This window comes from Lytechinus variegatus, chromosome 7 (assembly GCF_018143015.1).
Source record: "Lytechinus variegatus isolate NC3 chromosome 7, Lvar_3.0, whole genome shotgun sequence".
In the NCBI taxonomy this organism is placed as follows: domain Eukaryota; kingdom Metazoa; phylum Echinodermata; class Echinoidea; order Temnopleuroida; family Toxopneustidae; genus Lytechinus; species Lytechinus variegatus.
Window position 1 is genome coordinate 9,705,189 of NC_054746.1, and position 27,909 is coordinate 9,733,097.

The 27,909-nt window shown below is 36.6% G+C and overlaps 1 protein-coding gene across 1 annotated transcript in view; it reads right to left on the bottom strand.

Annotated features, from left to right (window-relative positions):
- The window catches only part of LOC121418401 (ras guanyl-releasing protein 3-like), an 80,760-nt gene extending 62,311 nt beyond the window's left edge, over positions 1 to 18,449 (bottom strand). Inside the window, exon 1 of the mRNA XM_041612244.1 lies at positions 17,662 to 18,449. The gene's annotated coding sequence lies outside the window, so the exon portion shown is untranslated. The remainder of the gene's footprint in view (positions 1 to 17,661) is intronic.
- Between the last annotated feature and the right edge of the window lie 9,460 nt (positions 18,450 to 27,909).

Sequence of the window (27,909 nt, forward strand, 5' to 3'; positions counted from 1 at the left end):
TATAATGATGCAGTACTACGTTCATTGACCCTAAATGACATTTGACCTTGATCATGTGACCTAAGACTTGTCAGTGATAACTAATTACCCCTATGTCCACAATTCATTAACTATATCCATAAACTTTCAAAGTTATGACAGCAATTTAAAATTACCTCCAACATGGCCAAAGGTTCATTGACCTTTATGACCTTTGACCTTGGTCATGTGACTTGAAACTCAGGCAAGATGTTCAGTAATATTTGATTACCCTTATAGCCAAGTTTCATGAACTAGGTCGATATACTTTTTAAGTTATGCTGTCATTTCAAAAACTTAACCTTAGGTTAAGATTTGATATTGACGCCGCCGTGGGAAAAGCAGCGCCTATAGTCTCACTCTGCTATGCAGGTGAGACAAAAATCAAGCAAGGTGTACGTACATTCTCTTATTGCAGCCTACCAGCAGGCTTATGATACTATTAAATGAGAGAAAAGAACTACAAATGAAACATAATATCTCACTGTGACCTAGACCTCCTTGCTATCTCGGCCAGTAAATTTAAACACAATTCAGTTAAAAATTTTCATAATTAAAATCTGTTCTCATTTATTTTCAAATTAATGTCTATAATGCTGGATACAGTATGTAGTAGTTAGATATTATCTGTTTCCACTAATTTTGTCATTTCTATGTATTGATACAATTTGCTCTTATACGTATGAAATATTTAGGTCTAATGTATAATTTGTATACTTCAGAAAATTGATATTTGCAAAGAGATTAGATAGTGTTCATCAATTATTATGCACTTTTTGAACTTCAAGAGTTATTATTATTATCATATTAAAAAATCCAGAAGTATTATGATTCATTTTAATGACTTCAGTGCAAAATAGAATACATGATGTTCAAAGGGATTTTTTTTTTGAAAATCAAAATCCTAAGCACATACCTCATAAGCAGGCCTACAATCATGCTTTATCTATGCAAATCTAGATTTTATCATCTAGAATATTATCATATTCTCTGAAAATCTGCAGAGTATGCATAATAATATTTTCTTTTGGGAATATTTTCATGAAGTAGATTTCACTTTAATAGAAAGGAAATGGCACAATACACAAACATGTAGAATAGCTTTGATGACCCGCTGGCAATTCCTAGAATGAGTTGTTTTATTGATATAACAATCACATCATAGCCTAAATAGTGCACAAGGGATACATTAGTCAACATATTAGCCAACATCTTTGCCCTTAATCAATTTATTAAATGGACTACGTGCAAGAAAAACATGTCTTTTCTCCATATCGATTGGGGAGCGGGGCAAAGGGCTAATTGCTCAAATCTAAATGACCATTAACAAAATATCTCAGGGCTTTTCACACGTAAATCTTGAATCATCATTGTATTGATGATTGCAATTTGTCTTAAGAATCATTGGATCTTTCACACGCTCACTTGAAAACTGTGATTTGAATTCAAATTCCCGAGCAAAGGCAGAATGTGTCCTTGGTGACTTGCCAATCAAAGCACTGCATCGATACGACGAGTGCAAGACAATTGCATTATCTACGGAAATGCTTGTGTCCTCACGTTAAAACAGGTTTCACAAGGCAAATGATCTTGAAAACTACATCGCGAGGTGGTTTTACAAAAAGATTTGGAAGATCGCTTCCAAGACCACTTCGACCATTCTCATTACATGTTAAACTAGTTTTAGGATGGTAATGAGAATGGGGTCTATATCGAGGAGATATGGAATCAAGGGGCTATCTGCCCAAAACTGAATAACAACTAAAGGGGAAAGCAATCGGGAGATACTGTAGAATGTGCGATTGCATAAGCCCCATTCAATCGTACACAAACTTCATACATCATTTGTGTTCATCAGAGTATATAGTCCAGCAACTCTGAATATGTCCGAAAATCGTCCAAAAATTACCGAAGTCAGAGGCTACACGTTCAGAAAATTTGCAGTCTGCATTATCACTGGATGCGTGCGGGACTGCTCACTGAGTTAGACGAAGCCTAGCTAGCTAGCCTGCCGCGGGGGCCAGGGGCCGCGGCGCCGAGAGGCCGGTGAGGGTATATCGTGCATGTGCATGCATGCTGCAACAACAGACTAAGAACTTATTCAGACCTCAAGACCAACAAGGTCATTTTAGGATAAGCTCTGCACCCACGCTCAGCAATTCTTGCTGGGATGGGAAAGTTCTTATAATTTTCTTTCACAATGCAAGAATACCTGTGCCTTTGGAAAATCCCTATGAAAATTCCTGTAATTTTGAAAAGTACCTTCTATTTAGTGGGCATTTTTCAATTTCTGCTCAATTTTATATTGTTTATCTATATGAGGTAAGAATGTTCACCTGTAAAATTGTAACTGATTTATATAATTTGTATTATGTTTGAATGGATATAAAATAAAGAATTGAATTGAAATTAATTGAAAACAATATAGGCTACATTGTATACATCTAAGTGCTTGTTATATTCACTTGGTAATCGGATTCAACCAGTCATTCGCGAACACAATGCACACCTTCAAGCCAGTCGCCATTGAGCCTCACACAATACTGGACAAGCTAAAGTGACTTTCACATCCTACCAGACACCCATTTAGCACCAGGGTGGAGAGCAGCAAAGTGTGGATTGACGCCAAGCCAAAGGTTTTGAGGCTGAGGTGGGAGTCAAACACACAGCCCTTTCATTACCAGGCAAGAGTCAGAGCCACTTCTCCACGGCTCTTCCGAAAAAGAGGTTAATTTAAAAGAATGCCTGATTTTCGAGTTAGTCTGAATGAGCCTAGTGTCCTAAAAGCAGAGGAACTTTCTGGTCAATTGTGACCAAATCCTTACAGAAATTTTAACTTGCCTGAGGATGGTAAAACCATGGTAATTGGTAAAAAAGTCAAGAATCCATGCAGGAAACAGTTTCTTGGACATTTGCAGGAAAATTGGGCCATGAATATCATTACAAAATGAAATTGAGGTCTCACAAATTGTGTCTTCCATCGAAATACCTAGGAACCAGGAAGTTTCTTGTTATCTGTTGGATTTCGATTTAGATAGATGCACAAACAAGACTTCACTCTGAAACCTCCATTTTTAACTAAACAAACATCTTGATCCATGGAAACAAATGATTCATTAACACAACAATTTTCAATGACAATCCAATTTTTTTCAGTAATTGACTGAGGTCCCAATCTAAATGAAGCCTTTGTCGATTAGTTGCCCGAAAACAGTCCTACACCTCTAGTGTTCAAGCAAACCAATGTCAATGAAAATCTTTGACTTTCACAATGAGAACTAATAGAATGATGAAAAGAATAGATAAATATGACAATGCCATCTCAACTGTTTTTATTTCTGGTGTTAACTGGTTTCCATGTTAAACCACAAATTTACCCTAAAAATGTTTTCAACTTTGTACATCATTGAGCCATAGTTAAAATATTGCCCTCCCGTTACCAAACGAATGTAACATGTTATACTTATGGGGCAGATCAAAGATTATTTTAATAACCTCATAAGATTTAGGGGGTGTGAGAAATGAAGTATGAGATTGAAATACTGGAAAACACATAAAACTTATTATCCATAGAGATTTGATTGATAAAACATGAGGAGACCTGAGGCTATACCGAGAAAATTTCACCACTAACAAAACCAGAGGGGGTACCCCGTGATCTGTTTTCCATCACTCACTCCTTTTCGGAAGCTAATGAAGAATACAGATATCAAGATTTCTCCTATTTATTCTGATCATTGATCTCAGTGGTGACATACATCTGTATATCCAATATCCATACAAGAACGATCATAACAATTTTACGGGAGGAAAACTAAAATTTCGATGCAAATATCAGACGCTTCAGGAGTGCCATATTAGAATAATTAGGGTGTGTTCAACTTGTTGGTTTCCAAATTTGAAGGGCAATATGAAACGTGATTGAAAACGTGATCCAAAAATTTTGATATTATGAGAAACAAAGGATGTGTTCAATGTCCTCCATTCCCAGTCGTAAAAGTAAAGTCTTTCAAATCATGATTCTGAGGAAAATTTAGACGTCGAAAAAGATGCGTTTATAAACGCGATCAGCTCAAATTTTACGACCTTGAGCATCACAAATACGACATTAAACACATTTGAGTTTTTAAACGTCTTAAAATTTGCTCTCGCAGTGGATGCTTATACAAGCAGGTGCCAGAACTGACCTATCTCGTGATGGATCAAACTGCGCACTAGAGCTGCGCTACAGGAAATTCCAAGACGATCAACATATAAACAGCTTTACGCTGTATTTTCGCACACTGAATGGTGCACCACTGATCATGTTTGCGTTTGGTATCTTATAATTGAGTTTTCAATCATGATTCATGTTGCTGTTTGAAATTGTAAATCGACATTGAACACATCCCTAGATTATCTGAACACATTTTTTCTTCAAAACAATATGCAATGAGGAGTTTGGTGGGGTGAACATGAAGGTGACAATTGGGGTTATGGGGACAAAAATGCAACACTTTTGACAGGTTGAAGATTTCCAGACAATTCCATCCTTTCACAATATATCTAAAGCCATTGGACAATCTCACAGTTTTATTGTTGCATTTATAGTTCATTAAAATTCATACAATACATATTCTTAGAAATAAAAATTGTAGGATTTTGACAAATTAATTTGATTAATAGGCCATTCAGTCTATTTACATACTCTATTCAAATTTCTATCATATAGGCCGAAATATTTATCAACTGAAAACTTTATTGCTCCTGTAAACCTACAAAGCTTGACGGAGGTTTACCTAACCTGGCAACAAGGAAATTGGATTACATGTCATGTCATGTAGCTTATTCACTAGGAGGTTTTAGAGATACTACTACACTAGATTCCAAGAAAGAAACCTCCATAGTAAATCACTAAGGAAACAGGCATATCTAAAACAAAGTGATATCTGACAAATGGCACCATTAATTTTACCTCTACATTTTCAAAATAATACCTAGCGTCCTAAGTCTGTACTATAAGTGACAAAGAGCGTATATTTATGAGATGATAAATGAGACGATGTAGGCCTACATCTTAAAAATATATGCCTATTAAATTGATGTTTTCAATAGTATACATTTTCATCAGAGCAGCAATGATAAATGAGTATGAGTTCAAAAATTTCAGATTATTTCTGAATTTCTGACATCACATGCAAAAAATTATGTATCATCATTTTTCAGTATGCAAAAATATTTCCCCAAATATTTTCCCCTTCTGTACAAGAACCTGGCACGTTTTCAAGGCTCTAAATAATGCTGCAACTAACGAAATACATGTGCTGAATCCAAATGGTTGCCATGAAAGAACATCTTCTAGTAGCTTCCAATGATATCCAATGTGTAATTGATCTTTACGCTAAGACTACCAGCATATCTCGCTCGGAGGCTCGTAAAAACTTTAGAGTTTTTGTATACAAGACCGAGACGCACGGATGACACGTACAATATATGTAAACACTGAAAGTACATTCTGACTTTTATTAACTGATGGATCTCATTAACAGTGAAAATAGAATTTATATAACTGATTTTCATGAAAAAAGAAGCAGTGATTGTGAATGCAACTTTCTTTTTTATTGAATGCTTATTTGATATTTAACAACAATAAAAAAGATACTTTCAATGTCTGATTTTTTTAAAAAGTCTTGTCTGTGAATTGGCATTAAATGTAAGGTGGAAAAAAGGTTTTGACAATGAATATGAATCATTTAAAAAAATGTTGAATGCCTGGTTCTTATTAGAAAAGTTGTCAATATTTTGCATCAAATATCAATTCAATTCCATTTTAAACATTGAGCTAGTTAACGTTGCCTGGCCATCTGTTCTAATTGTCAATAAGTAACTAACAATACTGGTAATAGAGTAATTTTTTCCATATGCATTAAGTGAAATCAATGTGATAAACCGATGTTTAAACAATTATAAATTAATGATACAGAAGAATGATTAAACATTCAAATATTCCAAATTATATCACTAAAAATGTGGATAGCGGAACTTATAATTGCAATTTTACAATGATATTATTTGGCCTAACTTATCTGTTTGGAAAAATAACAACATAGCATCCTTAATGCAAGATATACTGACCTGGTGCTTTGAAATATCTTGTTTGAAATCTAAATAGATTGAATTATATTTCTGTATAGCAGTCACACATTATGCATTGTGGTTTTTGGATAGCTTTCAGGATATTCTGATCAGAAATGTACACATTAATCACTACATAAACTATACTAACTACCAGTATATATAACCAAAGAAAGTATGCCATAGTTGAATCTATTCTGGGTTATAGTTCTTAATGACAACACAGTAATATTGGAAGTTTGGAGCATAACCAATAAGTGAACACTACTAGTATATTGAGACCACTCATTTTTAGAATTAAATCATGATGACGAATTACTACAAAATATAAGCCTATTAATGCCATCTGAATAGGAAACAAAAATTGAATCAGATAAATAGTTGTCTTTTAAATACCATAAGGCCATAGCCTATTTAAAGTAATTATCAGTAAATTAGCCCCTTTATGCGGGTAAAATGTAATATTTTCAACCATTAACTGATCAAGGGGGCAATACGACTGGTTATAGCCCTCGCTTAGCCTGCATTAATGGGAGCTGTTCATACAGGGTAGCATACAATAAATGTTTACATAGACATGTATTGATGTGTGTGGTTGTGTACACACTATGCAAGAGATTTACCGGGGTCATGTGTACACTAATGCAAGAGGCGGAGTGATCAGCGCTGAAAGTGAAAAGCGATGAGTGGGGAATATATACCAAAGGCTGATAGAAGATAGTAAGAGAGATTAAATGGGAGTATAGGAAAGAGAAGGAGTATGTGAAATGGATTTGGAGATGGGGTTCAGAGAGAGAGAGAGGGGGGGGGTGAAACAGACAGGCAGAGATAGTGGAGAGTCAGAAGAGCATAAAACATGAGTAGGATTAGCATTGAAGATGGAAGAAATTGAGAAAGAGAACACCACAAATTAACAAATACATGTAAATGGAATAGACAGACCGGAAATTGAAAATATTGGGGTAAATAGACAATGGAACAATGAAGTGAGGGAGAAAATTGGATTGAAAGAAAATACCAACATCAAAAGAGAGATGTATCACACTTGAGAAATGGACTAAACAAAATGAACAGAAAAACACTCTGTAAACAGAGACACTATTTCATGTGATGCAAAGAGGAAAAGTAGAAATAAATAATGCAACATGGGTTAAGCCAGGTTAGGGAATTTAATTGGAGCGGAGTTTTATGCGGGGGGGGCTTTAGTTATACATATACAAAAGGGAAGGGGTGAGAAAAGAGGTAGGGAAAACAATTATTTTTTTGTGTTGTGAAGTTATTTAAATAAAAATCATTGAAAGATAATAAAGGATAGTGCAAAGGGAAGAGAGAGGAAGGAAAAGGGAGGGAGCGAAAGAGAAAACAAAATATTGAAGTAAGCATGAGGAATCACAATTTATCACAATTTTCAAATTAAATGGCCAAAACTAACTGCTCCATTCTGCTATGCCCCTATATCACTGCTTGACGGAGAATGACAACTTTCACCTCATTACCCGACTCCATTACACCCATTAGCATGCAATATTAGCAGCCTGCTCAATTAAGTGCACAATCAAGATAGTGGCAAGTTAGTACATACATGACCATCAAGGCCACAGGGCAATAAAAAGCAATAGTGCATCCTTGACAAGGCAATATAATTCGCTATCAACCTAGTTTTGGATATATCCCTTATTTCACATCTACTATAGATGGCAAACCTTGGAATTATATTCTTAACGATATTATTCAACAATACCATAATGGAATATTTATTCTAGTAAATATGACTGAAGGACAAGGAAAGATTAATACAAAAAGTGCCATTTGGCAATTGAAAAAATAGCAATGCAAATCCAATGTCAAGGTTGTAACCCTTTGAACTAGTAAAAAACTGGGATCAGAAAAGGTTTTGTAAACAAAAATATTGTTAAAATGTTGTTACGATAGCTGTTCTAACCCAGTCTCATTGAAGGAGATCGTTTAATTTGTTTCATGAAAGGACCAGTCAGATATTTTTTTTCATCTGACAGTTACCATGGAAACAGTGCTTCTCAGCCAATTAAAAAAAATGAAGAAAATCAACAAGTGCTACTGAAACAGGGCTTAGAAGGGCTTACTTTTTTGCTTTTTTGGGAAACCAGTTTCACAGAAAACATGCTCAGGATAATCAACCATTAGCCCAGCAGAAGTATGGGACTAAGCCAATTTTGCTAATGTGAAATGCCTGTCAATGTTTCTGAGTGCTGTTTAAAGAAATTGTTACAGTCACTTTACTGTAATTAGCCAATTACAGGCTAAACTCAGACACAATGGCCTGAATTTACAAAGGTGGTTCTGGGAAACCACGGTTGAATCTATGGTTTATTTCCTGTATAAATTACGCTTATTTTAGCGCGTATCGGGCACGTGTATAAAAAGTGTTCAATGCTGATGCGCGCTTTTGTCACAGTGCGCCAAATTGACGCTTGTTACCATGGTTAGATACGCTATTTTATTCATGAGTCCACTGTTTCAAGAGTGGACTCATGAATAAAATAGCATGGATAGCTACGGCAACAGGCGTCATTTTGGCGCACTATGACAGAAGCGCACATCAGCATTGGACATTTTTTTAATATACGCGGTAAAATAAGCGTAATTTATACAGGAAATCTGCATAAACCATGGACTCAACTGTGGGTTTTCAAAAACCACCTTTGTGAATTCGGGCCAATGTATGTCATGCCACTATGATCAATGGTGTCTGTTGTTCAGAGACTACATCTCCCAGGCACCTCTCTATTCCTTTACACATAAAAACAATTAACAAATTACGCAGTTCTTTGAATTCAAGAGGGAGTTGTGCCCAAAGTATTTAGCTTTATTGGTTCTGGCTTTCAAAACTGCTCATTGCTACAACTCCAGTGAAGGACTATACACAAAGCATGTGGCTTGATAACAATGTCACCATGACGATAATAACAAATTGATTGATTGTCAGTCTAAATTCACTGATGGCTCAAAGTACTGACTGACACAGGGATGGTAAAATGAAGGACAAGGAGAGAGAGACAGAGACAGATAGAGGGTAGATGAAAGAGGGGGAGAGATACAGACAGAGGAGGAAGAAAGTGAGGTAGAAAAAGAGAGAGGGGAATTAAGAGTTAAAGACAGGGGGAATAGAGAGAGAAGAAAGGTAAAGAGAGGTGAGAGATATAGATGGGTGTAGAGAGAATGAGAGGAGGAAGACAGATAGGGTGAACCGCCTCAAAGTTCATCAGTTCCAGGTATTTTCTGATCGGCGGATCTACCCCCATCAGAAAATACCACGTAATTTTGGTAGTGTGTGAGTAAATTAACACATTATCTCCCCAGAAGAAAGTACCTGCTAAATAGAACTTTTGTGGGGATTTTTCCCTAGATCTTAGGTAATTTGGCATTGTGAAATAAAATTATGGGAACTTTAAGGCCAGCATGTAGTTGGGCGCAGGCACTGTGGGTAGCTGCTGAACTATAGCAATTTTGCATCTTGCACCTTGCTTGCTTATCAGACCATACTGTGCATGCTTTTACTTCAGGAGGAACTTATCTCAAAGGATATGTTTTAGGGCAGTGTGAATGCCAGAATAGTAAACAGGATTTTTTTTAGCCTGAAAAAGTTTTTGTAATTTAACAAGGATTTTTGTGATTGAGGCGGGTTGAAACTACCTACTGAGATAGGGGAGAGATAGAAAGAGAGAGGAAAAGAGAAGGGAGAAAAAGAGAGAATATATGATTGCAGAAAAGAAAGATAGCTAGAGATGAATATATAAAAGGAAAATACTAAATTTTAAAAAGAGATCATTAGGTGCAAGAAGGGAGAGAAAGTTTTGAAGAGAAAGCTAGAGTATTACGCCTTATAAAAAAAGCAATGGAGAAAGATATGAAACATATTTTAAAAAGGAATCTGAGCCAAATGAAAATAAAAATTGTATAGATGAGAGAAAGTAAAAGGGTGGAGAAAAAGACTGGAGGGATAAAAAAAAATCAATGAATAGGATATGAGGGGAAAAATCAAAATAATAATGAGCAGGTGACTAGGTGTCGCTTAGTAAATTCTAACTAAGCGCTGGGGTGTTCTATACAATAATCATTCCGTAAATAGTGGGTAAAAATAACCACATCATCGAGTCTTGGGTCAATTGTTAAGGTGATGGATGCCCATCAGTTCCCCGTAAAAATGAATGTTGGAAATTTTCCACATCATGTAATAATTTTCATAATAATAGCTATTATGACTTGGTAAGCTAAGATTATATAATTAATATGATGATGATGATGACAAATTTCAATGCAAAACAGATAGGAAATTAATGTCTTAGTAAAACTCTAGACTAACACATCAATGATGTGGAGCTCATCCAGCATCTCGCAACAAAATTTAACACAATCTTTAATTAACCTTATATCCAAGTTTCATGAGCTAGGTCCATATACTTTCTAAGTTATGCTGTCATTTCAAAAACTTAATCTTCGTTTAAAACTTGATGTTAACGCCGCTGCCGCTAAAAAAGCAGTGCCTATAGTCTCACTCTATGCAGGTGAGACAAAAATCACCTAAACTATAGACAGACTTTAAAATTTGGAAAGGAGGCAATAACAATGCATAAGAAAGGAATGACTGATTAGCAAATCTTTTGTATTAAGTTGTTAGTTTCTTTCTCTAATTTCTTTCACTAATTTCTAAATGGGAGTGGATGCAGATTTACTTGTGAGATTCTGCGCAAATTGTTTCTGACATTTAGTATTTATTGATTTTACTCTGCAATTCATGAAAAATTACTAAATATTCAGTCCCAAATCAAAGAAGAGACTTCTTTCTTTCCATTACTGTTAAATTCAGGATCTTAACATATTTAATCATTGTGATATCCAACTCTATACAGGCAGGCCTTTCCTTTTCTTGTGGGACGCACTGCACAGAATGCAGAAGAGACAATGGAACCGAAAAAGGGTGGGCACCATCGCATTCTAGATTACCTACTCTGTCATGATGAGGAGCCATTTACATTTTAATAAGAGGCGGGATTGGTAATGACAGAATGCAATCAACTGAAGATGCAAAATGCTTGTCAATTTACCACCATGTCAGCTTATCTCATTTGTTATCTACAATGTATACAAGCCCATTACAAGCCATCTTCCACTCTCCCGACTATGGCTTTCTCTCTCATTCTCTCTCTTACTGTGGTGCTAAATGACCCCCTGCTTTTGTTCACTTGTTTATTCTGTCTTTCTCTCTCTCTCTTTCTCTTCTCCTCCCCCTCCTCCTCCACTCTGTCTTTGTCAGTAATTAGTATTCCAAAGTGACTTTTGACTAATCTTTTCTGCATAATTTACTGCTAATGCTCATCCATCTTCTCGCCCACACCCCTATGCATGTTGTAATGTTTTTAGTCATCCGATTTTTTTTATAAATCCATTTCTGACTTCTGAATTCCTTTATATTTGTGTATTTTTTTGTAATTGTCTATTATAATCTCTGTTACAAACCAGGTGGGTGTTTCATAAAGCTGTTCGTAAGATAAGAGTGACTTTAAGAACGACTGGTGATCCTTTCTTTCGGTAAATGGTATACACCATTGGCGATGGTTTAGCGCGTAAGAAAGGTTCACCAGTCGTTCTTAAAGTCGCTCTTATCTTACGAACAGCTTTATGAAACGGCCCAAACCAGAGATAGATGTGGATAAAATGATCAGTATCATATCTGATTTCTTATCACTTTGATCATGAATATATCTTGGACTACCATGGGTCATCAATATTCAGGTCAGTTCAATTTAAAATTCATAAAGGATGGCCAGTATACGCGAATGAAAGACCGGACAGTCATATTGCTCTCTCTCTCTGTCTACCCATCTGTCTCTCTTATTCTCTGCCTCTCCCTCTGTCTATCACACTCTCCTTTTCTCTCCTTCTCTCACTCATCTCATTGAAGTACCATCCCTGATCAACCTTTCTCATTAACCCCCAAGCTAAGCTCCGCTTCGCTCTCTAAATTTCGGTCCCGCTGGCCACCCTCGATCCCCCTGATTAATCTTGTACCCGTTTAGATCTTAATCTAAATCTAGAAGAAAAGATGAAAAAAATAAAACAAAGAAATAAATAATAATTGATAGAAGAAAAGATGAAAGAAGAGTTTTAACATATTTATATCTAAAAATGATTTATAGAAGATGCAAGAAAATTAAAACATGGAAATACATAAGAATTGATACAAGAGAATATGAAAGAAAATTTTTTTAAAAGAAATACAAAAGAATTGATAGAAGGAAATATGATAGAAAACTCAAAACAATGAAAAACATAATTGAATGAAGAAAAGAGAAGAGAAGAAAGATTAAAATAAAACCAGAAAAATACACTGGAGTTGTTGGAAAAATGAAAAAAATATAAATGTTTCAGAGTTTATTGAGCGAGTGTTTTCCTCTTACTGGAAAAGGTACGATCACAGCGCATCTCACGATTACTGCAGACGTTTGTTCTTATTTAAACGGCCCTCACATGCATACCTTGTGGTTTGATAAAGAATTTCATGCGGTGTTCGTTCCAGACGATTGTCTAGTGTGACGCTAGAACGAGACAGACCTAAACGGGGTATTGATCAATCTTATTCTCAAACCAGGGATTTCAAATACAGGGAAGCTTTTCATGAAACAAATATTCACTGACTGATTATTATAAGCTACTGAAATCCTTGCAACTGACTGGCTCAGAGCAAAATTGCCAACGAAAGTCTGACTTTATGATTCATGAAATTGATATGCTTCCAAACACCCTTGCTTGCTCATCAACCAAGCAATCGGGGCTTTGTTTCATTTGAAATTTTACTGATAATATCAATGGGGCAATTTCATACACAGAGGAGGAATATCATACACACTTTGAGCAATATTATAGCCTAAAATCTTAATACGATTGCAATAAGTGGGGCAAAGACTAAAGGCGACTGCACACCTTACGAGTGGTCTGCAACTCAATTTTGTAATAAAACATAGTAGAATTTGATGCTTATATTGAGACTTGGAATATCTTACTGTGTAATGTTCGAAATCATCTCTCAATCTACAATTTGCCACTCTCCACCCAGGTGTTAAATGGGTACTCTGTAGGATGCAAAAGCATGCGGGCATGCCAGGATCCAATGGAAGGGGTAATCATGTATCTGCAAACCGCTAAGAGATGTTGTTCTGATGTAATAAGGCTATATTAAAGCGGATTATTATCATTATATTGCAATTACATTGCTGAGAGTCTACTGCCAATGATATGTCAGTGGTGTCCATGTAACATTGTTTAGATGTTCAATTGAACAAAACCAAATCCAGAAAAGATTTCCAAATCAAACACAAATTACTATGGTAGGAGACCTTCTGCACATAGACACATCGAGAGTTAGCCAATCTTCACTGTGAAATAGAATAATTGATAACTACCTTATACAGACATCTTGTAACTTTTGGGTCCAACTCGATGGCATTACCAATTTAGTAAGGGAAACTGTAGCTTGAGTTGTGGTCCAAATTTGAACCACAAACCCATAACTCCAATTTTGTCTATTTTTTGACACCATATTGGAGTTAGGATTGGAATAGAGTTTTTGGTTCAGAATAATGTAAAGATAAGGATTAGGATTTATTTACTGATGGAGGTTAGATTTCATATTTGACTTAATGTGTAGATTTTCCATCCGAGCAATTGTCGCCAGAGTAAATGCCATGGAACCCCCTTTTCAGACATAGGGGTTCTTTAAAAATAAATGAACAAATAATATTTCTGAGAATTGCTGCATTTGAAAATTACAAACTAAATATTATATGATATCAGCAGCAAAGCCAGGCAAACAAGTCAATGACCCTTTTATTTGCGTGGTATGAATAAAAATTTAGCAGCTATGACCAGAATGATAATGTATTTTTAATACAATGGTTTTAATTTGCCACTCGTACACACATTTACAGCTGACAAGGAAACAATTCCGATTTCAAGTATATAATAATAGAAGTTGTTTCCTCAACTCATTATTTCCTTTTATCTTCGAAATAAAATACTGTAATAATGATGGTGATAACGATAAATGTAAATGAAATAAAAAATTGCGATGTACAATATTTACAAGAATGGTGATGTTGATGCAAATAACAGTTACATCAATGATCATATGGGAAAAAATGGATTGAAAAGGGGAAATGAATAGACTTCTAAAATTCAATATTATCTGTAACTGAATATACCAGGTCTTCTGGGATTCAAGAGACTAAGAGACTTATCAAGTAAAAAGTTGGAGAATAAATTAATTTCATACTCATAGTATGAAATAGTATTATTATTTCACTCATGCTTTCTTAGTCAAATTAAGTCTGAATCATTTTTTTTTATTTCCATAGTACTTACCAATTGCTTCAAACGTCAATAAATGTTCACATGCAACCGAAACTGTACAAAGCATTGTTGTATTGTTCATACATGCCAAAGAAAAAAGTACTCTGTTGTATCCATTCCTGCAATGACCATGCTTATGCTTGTTCCTTAAGGCTTTTAAAAAGAATAAATATCACCATTTGGTCAATTAAAGGCCTAGATAAGCTCTCTCCTAATCCAATCCTACGTGTATACATTGAGTAATTGGTAATGTACCTCAACCTTGTGGTTACAAAGCGCTTCACAATTTAAACCACTAAATTAGGCATGATTGCCACATAATAGTGATTAATTAAAATAGAGACTAGTTGAGTTATACACAGTAAAAACACTGGTCAAAATATTACACAAAGCTATTTCTATATAAACCTTAATACAGTATTTTAAACAACCATGCCTGATTTATTGACAATTGAATATAAAAAATTAAACTTTGTTGTTTAAGATTTGAATAACTGTTTAGACTGTTTTAACAAATAATGTAAGGTTCATGTAATAAACAGCACTGCATAAAAATCTAAACAGTGTTTTACTGTGTACATGCAGTTGAAATACTGCTGCTGCTGCTACTACTACTTCTACTACTACTAATACTAATACTACTAGTAGTAGTAGTACTACTACTAGTACTACCACTACTACTTCTTCTTCTACTTCTACTACTACTACTACTACTACTCCTACTACTACTACTACTACAACTACTACTACTAATACTACTACTACTACCACTACTACCACCACTTCTACTGCTGCTGCTACTGCTACTACTACTACTACTACTACTACTACTACTACTACTACTACTACTACTACTACTAGTAGTAGTAGTAGTAGTACTACTACTTCTTCTACTTCTACTACTACTACTACTACTACCACCACTACTACTGCTGCTACTGCTGCTACTGCTACTACTACTACTACTACTGCTACTGCTGCTACTACTTCTACTACTGCTATTGCTGTTACTACATGTACTTCTACTACTATTACATGTACTACTACTAAGAATCTATAGGCGGTGCTGCACCATCCCGAGTTTGCTCAATCTCGAGATTTTAGCCCGATCAGCCCTCTTCGCGATTAATCTCGAGATTCAAGAAACCCCGTCTCCACCATCGCACGAAGAGCGATTCTTGCTCGAGCGAGGCAACAAGCCCGATATTCCGAGCATGCGCACTTTCGATCTTGGAGTTTCAACGGCCCGCGCTTTTGAATAACTTCCCGCGATATGCAATCAAGTACATGTACTCTTTCACCGAATTCGACCGTTGTTATGCAACAATCCTCTCAGCTCAGCCGCGCTATAATTATAAGCGAGTGAAGTATTCTTCGTTTAATATGATGGCAGACTCCGAGGCAACGACAGAGGGGGAGAGAGAGAGGGGGGAGGAAAGAAATGCTATTTGCTCACATTTTGCGTAGGAATAAGACGACAATGCTGTCAGTATTGTTATTGACTATGACCATCGTCGATAATGAGCGCCTCCCCCATCGGTCTGGTCTCTCCCAAAATCCATTCACGGGGGGGCTTGACACCATCGTTGCTGATTGGGAATTGATGAACGCTATGATAAAGTTGACTTTCGCATGCGTTCGGTATAATCGCTGTTTATGTTTTTACCAAGGCGGAAATGGAACACGAATTGCATTATGGACTGAAGGTCATGAATAAATTAACCCGAGTCCAAACCCGAGTGCGTCTGCACCCACGAATTAGCGCGATAATTCGTAAATAGCGCGCTATTTTGCAAATAAACCCGAGTTGACTTGGGATTGCAATCTCGAGATTAATCCTACGAACTAGCGCGATAATTGCGTCTGCATTACAATCTCGAGATTTTTCAGATCGGGATAATTTGCCGGATCAGAGATAGCGCGCTAATTTGAAAACTCGGGATGGTGCAGACGGCCCTTATAAAACCATCTGACCTTCTGTAAAGAATGAGGAAGTCATCTATTTCTGACAGCTCAATTTTCTATCTGTCATAACATTACGGTTATTAACTATTTATACCTCTAATAATTAGCTATTAAACTGACAGTATTACTGTATAATACTCCCAAAATGTTAGTCATTATGTACAAAGATTCCTGGTTCTTTTATCTCAAGCATCAGTATCAGTTTTGATTCCAGGTCATGTCTTTACATGCATTTGAGACTCACTGGTTACTCCTAAGTTTTGACAAGCTTAAAGCCTATAAATCCTGAAAATATGAGCGTCATTATTCTAATTCAATACCATGAGGATACAAAATAAAGACATGTCCCCTTACTGGATAGATTTTGCAATAGTGCATGAAAATTTATTTTGATCCAGTGCATAATTAAAAATAAAAAATATCTAGGTGTTTGTTTTTTTCTTTTTGATATCAAATCAATTCTCAAGCATAGAATGCATAGCCCTGGGAAAGCGGAAGTACTGGGGGTGCTGCTTATGTTATAAACAATATAGGCAGCACCCCTGGTAATCAGATCGGCATGCTAAAAATGTAGAATTGTTTTCTAAACCATCATCCTATCTTCAAAAATCGTTCCAAGGCCCCTGATTGAACGGTTCACGATTTCAGGATCCAGTCTTTGTAGCTTTTTTATGTACAAAAGGAGATGAAAAGTGTGCTATTTCCAACACTAATTGTTTACTATTAGTATTATTTCCCTGATGATACAAGATACAATTAAACGTGAGCGCAACAAATGACCTTTGGAAAATTAAAAGTAGATTCTTTTTCATATCAAATTGAAGAATTTTGATGCAAAATATGCTCATGCAGTGCAAGCTCGGTCTGTTGATTGTTGCGCACAACATGCGCGCTGCAAGCACGGGTGGTTGTGGAGGCCTGCAGTCTCGAGTGCGCGTGTGCAATGGACAAAATCGTATGGATCCAAAATTGCATGGTTGATGACCTCATTGTAAAATTGGCTGAAAGATCGATATCAAAGAACCTATCAATTGAGAAGGATCTATCTAGGTGTCATATAAACTTTTAAAAAAGGATATATATATAAATAAAAAAGATTACCAAAGAATATGAACAGATCTATATGAAGGAATTTCCTGAGGTCAATCAAACAAAATCATTTATTATAATCATACTTACTTTCTAAAATCTTGATTGATTTATCTTCCTCGTGTTTATATAACTAGACACATGATATCGATTCCAACAAAGATCTTGCAAATGGTAATGAATAGTTGCTCATCACAAATATGGACTTCACTTAATCTAACATAGCACTTGATGTCGCATTGGATCCTTGCCGTCACTCTTCAGCCATTTAGAGCAAAAGACTGATCATAGAATGTCGTAATCCAGTATATTTGAGTAAAGGTTCACCTCTCGGTGTTTCAAGAAGCGATGCACTTCTTGCAAGAGAAACGTGATCCGACTGCAAATGTTTAGGAAGATGAATGCTTATCAAATAGACAGAGAAAGAGGCAGCCAGGTTCATCATTCAGGTAAGTGGTGATCCAAATGGAAATATGAATACCTTAACAATTCAAAATCAATATTGGTTCCTTTTGGAAAATCCATCCACACAGGCAAGGAAACAAGAATTCACAGAGAATGTGCCTTCACAAGTTTAAGCATCATTGGTTCCTTTTGAAAAATCCATCCATTTTAAGCGATATCGGTTCCTTTTGCCATCCACAATGGCTGGGGTAATTAGGGAAACAATAAGAAGCCTTTTACAGCGATTTCGGAGGTACCCTTCCAGTGCGGGGCAGAGACAACTGTGAAGTGGAATCAAACGGGGAAATTATGGTAGCTACTGACGATGGCGATGTTTGCCTGCGACTAATGATCTATGTAGAACAAGACAACGGGAGGATGGTAGGCTCCCTGGGCTTCCCCCATCACTATCACTGCTTGGAATGAACGACGACTGACTGCGTATTAGTAGAATGTAAAGAACCAGAGCTGGCAGCGTGTACGTCAGTCAACGCCACCACCGCCAGTAGGAGGACTGCCCTGGATGGGAAGCTCAGAGAGAGAGAGAGAGGGAGAGGGGGGGGAGGGTGGGACATGGAAGGATAGAGGGATGATGGGTGAGAGGGGGGATATGGGGGACAAATAGAGTGACAGACAGAGGCGGAAATTTAGGAGGGAGGAATAACAGATAGGAAAAGGAAGCAGGATCCAAGAGTAATATGAGAAAGGAGAAAGATTGAAAGAGGAAGGAACAAGGACTGAAGAGGGGAAGAGACATATGATTAGGAGGGATATAAAAGAGAGGGGAGAGAGAGAGTGAGACAGATGGACAGGCAGAAGAAACGAGAGAATGATACTGAGAGGGAAAGGAGAGGGGGGAGGGTGAGAAAAGAAATAGATACAGAGAGGGGTAAAGAATGGAATGAGTGAGAGAGAATGAGATTAAGATGGGGGTAGAGAGAGAAAGTAATTGAAAGAAACAAGATGGGGATGGGAGCTCAAGAGGAAGGGGGAGGGGGCGGCTCAGATTTGGATTCAAGGGGGGGGGATATTCTACAGGTGCAGTGGTTGTTGACAAACAGAATCTGTTAAAATCAACTGTTAAGCCTTTTACTTGCCAAAAGTTTCTTCTTCTTCTTTCTTAACATAATTTTCGCAGACTATGATTTCATTTTTTTCATTTGGGCATTTTCATATTTATCACTTAGTTCACAATCTAATTGAATTTTTGGTGAAAAATTATAGGAAATCATTATAAGGAATAAATGTTCACAGAAAATATTATCTTCAACAGTGAACAACATTGAGTGCACTGTTTGAATCATGTTAGAAATTGGGTTTTCCCCTATCAACAAGAACAAAAAGTATAATAAATATGCAAATAATGTAGATCTAGTTAAAATATGAAGTGTAACGTATTCAAGATGGCTTAAATCATGGCTGAAGCAGTAAGGCATTGCAATGATGTATATATGACTTCTATTTAAATAAAATCGAAGGATTCTTTTATGTACTGTATATGAAAGGATTTATTGCTGATGCCTTTAACAGCATAAATGCGCAAATCGATTTGCTGGCAAATCCATTTTCCCTAAACTCCCACAGAGAACATCTCTAAAACAATCAGAGCATTCGCTTTCTCTCTCTCTCTCTCCTTTGCAACAACGTAGCACAAACACACACAAAAAGGATTAAGGGCAAAATGAGCAAAAACTGCCATTTTGATCAAGTCGGCTAAACCGAGGCAGATTAGGTTATTTTTGGCCGGGAGCACTTGGTGTGGTCCTGTCACGGAGGCTAAGAGCGCGGTAAGCTCAAAACCAGACAAACGACTCACCAAAGACGCAAGCAACTACGTCACAGTCCTCGTAATGTAGATCCCACTCCTATGGAGCAAGCGGGATGAGGAGGATGTAGAGAGTGAAGGGATGAGGAACTCATTAGCGAACAGAGAGGAGAAGATTAAATGTATTAGTAAAACAGGGAGTGGGGAAGAAGAAGGACATTGGAAATGGTTGGATGGAAACATCATTAGTCACAGGGTTGACTTTTAAAAGGGTTACCCAAGGAATAATGGAGAAATATACGATATCATTTTTTGGGCTGTGTTTCAAAACACAAACATGAATCACAATACCACAGAATCGGGGGTTTAGACGACCTTCTTTCTAATGGTGTTTCTCCTCGGATTTTGGCCGATCCAGTGTGCATTCACAGTGCACACTTTCACACAGGAAGAACTAGGCCTACATAGGTCGACTTTTTCGCACATGTTTCGGCTCTCGAAAAATCAATCTTTTGCTTTCAGAATTCAGCTATTACATCTCATTTCGTTCACTTATTTTCATCTTGTCGGTTTATCGAAAATGGTGTTCAAAAGTGAATTTCAGCGTAGATCCAGTTTAATATTGACACTGTTACCTCAACAACAACTGAGATCATTGTCTGTCCATTTAGCTCATTAACTAGAACTTGAAGTTGAAGCCATGGCAAAATAAAAATGAAAAGCAGTGGACAATGCGATGACCAACACAGAACTTGAAGTTAAATGCACATGACAAGAAATGCATGCATAGCACAGTACATGTACATACACTGAGCATAGCATGCGCTTCAAGCCTGGCCAAAGTAAAACCAGAAGAATCCCGACACAGTGACGTCACAGAATCATGATTCAAATCACGATTGCGTTTATACAACCTTTTTCATTTGTGATTCTACAGAAACGTCTTTTGAAACGTCCCTTTTTCCGTGTTTCATGTTTGTGATTTGAAAGATGCTTATTTTCACTTCTGATTACAAGCAATGGTGATTCTGCAGAATCATGATTCTAGGGTAAAAAATTGGCGTATAAACACACCCGCAGAGTCATTACACAGCTAAATACACCAGTAACTAACGTTCAATAATGAGTTACGATAAATAAATGATCATTGTTACATTGTTAATGTTAACACAATTTGATTGTGATCAGGACAATTTGACGAAATTTTATAAAATCTCCCCGATACACTTTTCTATTCTGTAAAGTTCATTTTACCCACATGAATGTAACAGAATGAAGTTCAATTTAATTCTAGGATGATAACCAATATGGTAAACCATTCAAAATATTTACCTTTATGGAAAATGCGGTAACAATATTTTAACTAAATCTACAGAATAAAACAATAACAATATTAACAAATATAAATGAAACTTAATACTTCGTTTTGTAAGGAAGAGTGCAAAAATGAATAAATACTGATATATTGAATATTTTCCAATATCAGAATTACTATGGTTTCAACTTACAAAGGTTGAAAAAGGGCAATGGCCTAAAATATATTTTTATGATGAAAACATAATTACAAAGGGTTCAAAAGATCATAGAATTCCTATGGTTTCATCTTACAAGAGGTTGAGAGGAGACACCCATATTGTTGTTTTTTTTTTTTCTTAGTGTAAGATTTATTGTAAGATATCAACATGCAAACTTCTAAAATGAGTGATTATCATTATTTTTCAAAATTAAGGGGATTTTTTTTTGTAAAATGGTCTGATGAGAATTTCACTGAAAAAAAAACACAATTAGAAAGGGAAAGGATATTTTTTTAGGAATACCTAAATAATTCTTTAATACAAAGATATTGGAAATACACAAGGAAAATTTGAATTCCACAAATTGTATGATGAAAGCATAATTGAAAAGGTTTCAAAAGATCATAGAATTCCTATGGTTTCATCTTTAAGAGGTTGAGAGGGCAATTACCCACCATGAAACACCCATATTTTTGTTGTTGTTGTTGTTATTTCTTAAGTGAAGAATATAAGATTTCAACATGCAGTAAATTAATAAAACAAAAGAGTGTCTGTTATTATCTTTTTATTACTTTAGGGATGGTCTTTTGTTACTGTTTAATGGTTAATGAAAAACAAAAAAAAATTATAAAAATGAGGAATTCATAAATTATTCTAAATACTAAGACATAAGAAATACATAAAGGAAACTACTTTTGTATTTTTCATGATCAAAACAAAATTAAAGAAATAACAACAGTCAATTTCAATTTCAATTTCAATTCTTTTTTATTTCATTTCCATTCAAAACATAATACAAAGTAATATAAAACAATACAAATCAAATACAATTTTACAGAAGGGCATTCTTACTTCGTAAAAAAAAACAGTATAATATAGAGCATAAATGGATATGGAAATGAGGGGGATCCACTAAAAAGCAAAGCTTTTTGAGAAGCTCTAAAAAAAGGGTGACTATTATTATTTCTTTAAAGGAGAATGAAACCTTTGGATCAAGATAACTTGTGGGAAAACAGAAAAATCAAAGAAACAGATCAAACACATTTGACCTCTGCAATTTTTAATGATGAAAACATATTAAGAAGCTAACAAGGAATCTACAAACATGTGAAGAGAAATAGGGTGTGTCTATGCAAATATTGTTTATGTAAGGATGATCTTTAAAGGTTTTCATGGTGGAGAGAATAATGGAAGTTTTGTGGTAAACACCATGTATGTAGACTGTTAGTTATCTTTCTTTATAGTTTGGTAGAACCGCTAACGATGTTTCGACCAGCGTGTTCTGGTCATCATCAGGTGGATGAATATGCATTTGATCTTACTTGGGGGAATTTTATATGGATACTTGTACGTACTGTTGGAAGATACATATAGGTGAAAATATTTGTGACTAAGTTGAGAAGGGGGGGAGCATCATGCCCCCAAAGACCTCAACACTGCCAAAAAAAACCTTCACCATACCCCCTCTCTCTTTCTCTCTCTGCATCTCTGCACTGTTTCTCAATCTCATCCGCATCTCTAATCACACATCAGAGTGGAGGGGTGTTTTTTCTTGTCGTATTTGTTTGGCTCTGCGCTCTGTATATTTCCGTGCTATTTATCTAGGCCCGTCTGTGTCACCCTGTGCTCATGTAAAGCATCCACAGACCGGGGCACAGGAGAGTTGCCAGTTGATGCACAGAACGTCACGATCAGGTTTCACATCTTGAGCACTGATGACCGACCACTTTTGGCCAGCATCGAAATCAATTCTCAGCGTTTGGGACATCTTCGGGCAAAGAAGAGATAATTTACAGAAGACATTTTTTATGGAGCTAGAAATTATTCATCTTTCTCTTTCTTCCTCTCCTCCTCTCTCTGTCTCTCTCTATCTTGTTTAGTGCTCGTGAATGTAACAATGTCACTGGGCAGTTAAAACCTTGTATCTCATATCTAAAAAAAATGAGGTCTACCCAGAGAAAGCTGTATACGAAGCATGAGGGAAGAAGGTTGCTACTTTTGTTATAGGTTGTAACTCTAAAATATTTTTTGGCTGAGCTGTTTAAATTTTAAGATACAAGATTTTAACAGCTCAGCAATGATATGTCGTTCCAAGGTTTTTTTCTCATCCCAAACAAAACATGGCTTTTCATTTTGTCTTCATCTTCGCGACAATATCAACAGTAACTGACCATATAGTTAATTCATTAGGATTAATCAAAGACAACAAACATAATCACCGACATTGCGAATCATGTACTCATGAAAACATTATCATAAATCTTCACAAACCCCAGACCTACCCATCACTCACAGGAAATTAAGTATGCCTCCGTTAAACTCGACAGTAACAATATTTGTAATCATTATTTCTTGCAGTAATGCATCCTGATGGAGAGGCGTGGGGGAAGCAAGTGGAGAGCACGTCTGCCATATTTCAGTCACGTTAAACCACACGCATCAATCAAAACCAGGCTTAATTCACTTAGCGCTAGAACCGTGGCATCCATCCCCCAAAATAGAAACAATGCCTTCTGAATTTTCGACAGGACTTTTCCGTGTCAGGTGGATGAGCGGGGAGAAATAAGGGGCTAAACCTGGAGAAACACCTTTTAATAAGGAGAGACAAGGCAAAGAGGACGGAATTACTGAGACTGTTACCCCTCCACCCCCCCCCCCAACTCGGCTTAAATCATTTAGCGCTAGGACCCTGGCATCCATCTCCTGAAATAGAAACAATATAGCTTCTCAATCGTTTTTGACAGGCATTTTTTATGTGTCAAGTGGATGAGTGTGGAGAAATAAGGGGCTAAACATGGTTAAACACCTTTCAATAAGGAGTGAAAAGGCAGAGAGGAGGGAGAATTATGGGGACTCTTAACCCCCCCCCCCCCCCCCCCCCCCCCCGCTTAAATCATTTAGCACCAGGACTCTGGCATCCATCTCCTGAAATAGAAACAATGGCTTCTGATTCTTTTTTGACAGACATTTTTCCACAAATGAGGGGGTGAACACGGAGAAACCTGCTGATATCAGGAACTGTACAACTCTTTTATCGGTTAAAAGTACAATGTAAAAGATATCTCTTTGATAATCTGGGTTTATATCTAGTATAGAAAGTGTTGTTCTTTAAAACTATGAGTTTCATGTAGCTGGCCAGCCTAGTCCTGTGTGTGCATATGAGGGTGTGTATATGTTGCATATTTGTTTCTGCTTATGTTTTTTTCAGTACATATCTGTATTCGTATTATGCACAGTATGTTCCTTCATTGTTTACATCTCATTTATTGTAGGGCCCCACTCATAAGCTCTGCTTTTTAAGGGTTCTCGAAAACTTCTCATACCTATTATTTATCTTTTTGTATTATCTGTTCATTGATTTGTACTTATATGTCTGGTTTTTCAATAAATTCAACTTGAACTTGAAACACCTTCCAATGCAGAATGACAAGGAGGAGATAATGGTTGAAGAGTGTCAAGCAGGGAATATTACCCTATCCCCCCCCCCCCTCTACCCCACTCGGCTTGATTTACTATAGCACTTGTACTGTGGCATCCATTTTCAAAAAAGCTTCTGAATTTTTACTTTTTTCTTAGTTAGATGGATGAGTGAGGAGAAATAAGAGGCTAAACATGGAGTAAGACCTTCTAATAAGTATAGAGACAAGGGGGGGGGGGTAATGAGGATGGGGGTGGGTCAAGGAGGGAATGCTAACTGCCCCCTCCTCCCTTTGCCCTTTTTCCTTGATCCTCACCACATTGTGCATTCATCTGAATCTACCCGCATCGTTAACCCGTAATCAATCTAAACCCACTGTCATGTTGCATTATCTTCTGACATACCAAAGGAAAGAAAAAAACAAAGATATAGGATGCGTATGGAAAGGGTGATCATAAGTGCAGTTGGAGTCAGTGTTGTAGCTTGGTTTGTATGACATTTCATGACAAAGATATATGCAAATATTCTTCATGAAATTATCTTTTTTTAAATATAACCAATTGTTCAAAAAAAGTTGCTACAGAAGGCATTTATAATTTCAAATCATCAACTCTGAAATGGTTGATTTCTGAGGAAGGTTTCCATAACAATCATCAAAAGAAGCAAATTAAATAAGACAGATTGAAAATTCTTCACATACTGCTAAAAACATTAACATTTGAACATTTAAACATTCATAATTAGGCTAAAGGTACCAAAAATATTGCTTTCCACGTCATGATTTGATTTTTTGAAATAGCAATTCATTGAAATGACAGATAACACTTGAAATTCAGATGATTTGATACTTAAAATGCTTCATGTTTTACAACACAGATAATTATATCCAACAAAAGCATGCATTTGCAACAAGAATCATTTAGGCATAATATTTGTCAAGCAGTAGACACTATCATTTTTCAGAATTAAATTTTTACAAGTTGATAAGCTTTTGTTTTCATGGTTATGTTTTGACGTTTCATTTAAGCAATTTCAGATCAATATCAGTTAATGTCACTAGCACATGATTTGTGCTTTAATGTTGGAAGCTCATCCCTTAGCGAGATGGTTAGAAGAGCAAGTGCGAGTGGACTTTGGGAATTCAAACTCATTATGCCCATCGCCTGTCACGCACCTGCCATAGAATGTCTGTCTCATCAGTGTGCGCTATTCCCAAGGTCAGTGGCTGCTTAAGTGGTAAGACCCTTTCACACTGTGTCGGACGAATGCCGAGCCAGCGGTTGCTTAAGTGGCAAGACCCTATCACATTGCTCTGGCTAATGCCGAGCTGGCGGCTGCTTATTAATGTGGTACGACCCTATCACACTGCTCTTGGCTAGGGATAAAGCTGGCAGCTGATTATAAGTGGCAAGACTCTTTCACACTGCTACAGACTAATGGTAAGCTGGGAGGTACTTAAGTGGCAAGACCTTTTCACACTGCTTTGGGCAAATGCTGAGCTCATGGATACTCCTGCTGTTTATAATAAGTGGAAAGACCCTTTCACACTGTTCAGACTGATGGTGAGCTGGGAGATACTCAAGTGGCATCACACTGCTCTGGGCTAATGCAGAGGCCCTTTTACACTGCTTCAAGTTTATGCTAAGCTGGCAGATACTAAAGTGGAAAGACCGTTTTACACTGCTTCAAACTTATGCTGGGCTGGGAAATGGGGTATGGACCTTTCATACTTCTATGGGCTTATGCTGAGCTAGCGGTTCCTTACTGGCAAGGCTCTTTCTCACTGCTTCAGCCTTATGCAGATTTTGGGGTTACTTGCCTGTTTTACACTTGCTACGTAAGAATAATGCTATGCTCATCTGAGATTTTCTTACTTATTTGGGGGTAGCCTGGAATGATCCCAATCGGAGCTATTCAGATAATTTTTCAGAACAGAATAAAGGTGGAAATGTTCAAGAACAATTATACACTACTCTAGACCAAAAGTTTCAGTCACTGTATATTGGCTGTTCCGCTGAACTAAGTTCCTGTCTAACACTACTCACGCAAACTAGCTTGCTATTTAAAATTTCAAAAAATGATAATTTTTTGAGCACCTGTTTATAAACAATTATCTCTTGATTGCACATAATTAGACTTTATTAACCTGGGGGCAAAACATATCTTATGATGATAGTACTGATATAGTTCTTATATCACAAATACTATGAATGTAATCTCCTCTGTTCTGAGTAACAGAAATCCTAGATATAGCTCATGTATAGATACATGTAAATACAAGATTTGTTTTTTAAATAGCTTTGACACCCGTAAGGATATTATCATAATTTTGTGCATAAATTCCCAAGGGCTGCTTTTGATCCTGCCATTGTGCAAAAATGGTATACTTCAAATATGAAATTAATCATATAATTTTTCACAAATTCACAAATCGAGTGACGACTTGCATCTGTGCATATGTGGGTTTCTCAGCGACCAGCATATGATGATAAAATGTTCTTAAATTTGAACTAAGATACTTCAAATATAATAATTACAGAATCGAGGGGGGGGGCAAAGTGGTTGGGCCATTTCAAGTAAGGTATTATCGTCTTGTTCACAGTTTTGCCTTCGAGTCCCCCACAGCTCATAAATCACACATGCATGGCATCATAAAGCATAGCATAGACTTAGCATTTTCCTAACTAAAGGGTAAGGTTGCTTCGAACCAACGCCTATATTTGCTATACAGAGCTGTCTATTTCACTCACTGTTTCTTTTGCATTTCCCAGGGTTTTCTGCAAATTCAAGTGCAACAATGAAACAATCGATAATACATTTTGAGACAAGGAAGAGCAAAAAATTAATGAAGCATCGTTGCTTGAACACATAGAGCTTGACTGGATACAAAATTGCAAATAAAGGGATGTCGGAAAGAAAGCACGACTCACCAAGATTCCTGTTAGATATACACCCAAACGAGTGATTCCTTTGCTGCAGCTCAGCGTGCCTTCACAGCAGCGTTCCACATGAATATATTCCAATGAGCGATCTTGCCCTTGACAACGCAGACTGCTTAAGAGGTAGAAGATGATGAAAGGGGTCTTGTCTACAGTTAGACAAGCGAGCTCGTCACTGTGAAGCAGAAGATGAGGGAGAAGGGTATAGTGTCGATGGGTACGGAGAGATAGGCAAGATAAATGAAGAGGAGTTTGGGG